At 39.7% G+C, this 1,790-nt stretch overlaps 1 long non-coding RNA gene across 1 annotated transcript; it reads left to right on the forward strand.

Moving 5' to 3' along the window:
• Positions 1-154: 154 nt before the first annotated feature.
• On the forward strand, positions 155-1,790 carry LOC115284760. The gene is made up of 2 exons (XR_003905333.1): positions 155-283; positions 925-1,790. It is a non-coding gene; the product is annotated as an uncharacterized LOC115284760 (long non-coding RNA).

Here is a 1,790-nt window from a genome sequence, read left to right on the forward strand (position 1 = left end):
TGTGGTGGTTTGCAAGTTTGAGCCCCACATTGGGCTTGCTGCTGTCAGTGCAGAGCCTGCTTCAGATCCTCTGTCCTCTCACTGCCCCTCCCCAAATTGTGCTCCCTCAAAAATAAATAAAAATGAAGTAAAATAAAAAAGAAATAATCAACTACCCACCTATCTGGAGATTAACCATAGACTTCAGTCTGTGGTATTTTAGAGACAACAATTCTTTCCATTTTAGGGAGCTGTTGCATTTTGTAAAAGCAAATGATGACATGGCTCAAGAAATTGCTGAAAGGTAAGTTCTCTTCATTTTTCCTTATCTGTTTTACTTTATCACCCCCAACTGAAGTCACATGACTATAATTATCATGCTGATATCTGTATTTCATCCTCACTCTACAGAGATAATCAAAATTAAAACTTCTAGGAGGAAAACATACATTCACATATGTCCCAAGCCCATCCTTTATACAAGTAGACTGAAATCTTTGAGGTAATTAAACAGAATAGAGTTTCTGAGAATTCACTCTTTATATGTTTACTTTTATTTTTTTTCATTTTCGTTTTAATATTTATTTATTTTGAGGGAGAGAGAGACGGAGTGCGAGCAGGGGAGGGGTAAAGAGAGATGGAGACATAGAATTCAAAGAAGGCTCCGGGATCTGAGCTGTCAGCACAGAGCCTGACATGGGGCTCAAACCGATGAACTGCAAGATCATGACCTGAGCTGACTGAGCCACCCACGGGCCCCTATATGTTTATTTTTCAGAAAAAAAATTAAGTTCTATTGCTAAGTGCATGTGTGTGGATAACTCGAAAGAGTTAATTCATATAAAGCATTCTGAATAGGACTTGGTACAAGGTAAGCACTTACATGTAAGCGGTTAGTATTATTAACTGCTATGGTTTAAGTGTTCCTGTTAATCTTGTCTCTAGGGGAAGCCAGTTTATTAAGAACCACTTGCAGATGGATGACGTCACCTGCTACTGGGAGACCCTGTTGACTGAATACTCTAAATTCCTGTCCTATAATGTAACAAGAAGGAAAGGCTATGATCAGATTATTCCTAAAATTTTGAAAACAGAACTCTAGTTGTCATCATCAGACCCCAGTCGTCTCTGGCAGCAGCTCTCAGATATCCTGTGGTGAGAAGCTTACCCTGAGTGTGGCACCTCTACCTTGAATACTGTTATCAAGCCAAATACCTGGTTTTCCTTATCATGCTGCACCCAGACAACTCTCGAGAAAGATCCAAAATGTGCATAATATGGACATGCAGCAGCTCAACGCTTCAGCTGAATAAGGACCAGAAATCATGAGATGTGGGTTTTGAACACAATTCTACCTTTAATTTTCTTAAGACCAGTCACAGCTTGTGCCTCAGATCATTCATACACATATGTCCCTCACTGTGAAACTGACTGTGTCCATCAAAGGATACTTTGTCCCATTATTTGGAGCCGAAAACTAATCTTTCGGAACTAGTACAGCTCATCACTGCAGTTCAGTTATTCTAGGTTTAATCTCAGTCATTGTATTTTAATGTAGGAAGCCCTATGGGGCTTGTGAGAAATAGTTGGGGATCAGTTCCTGAAAGGCCTGAGGAAGCGGTAGTCATGCCATGCAATTATGGCAGTTCTCTTCTGTACAGGTGTAAGCTTTTCCGTACTCAGGAGGTTTCTATAATGCCACATAGAAAGGGGCCAATTGCATGAGTAATTATTGCAACTGGATTTCAAGTTCCCCTTTTTTGTGCCTTCACATATTACTTCTTTTTATGGTCTGTATTTTAAAAAAAGAC

The sequence above is a fragment of the Suricata suricatta genome, unplaced genomic scaffold (assembly GCF_006229205.1).
Source record: "Suricata suricatta isolate VVHF042 unplaced genomic scaffold, meerkat_22Aug2017_6uvM2_HiC HiC_scaffold_1887, whole genome shotgun sequence".
NCBI classification, from domain to species: Eukaryota; Metazoa; Chordata; class Mammalia; order Carnivora; family Herpestidae; genus Suricata; species Suricata suricatta.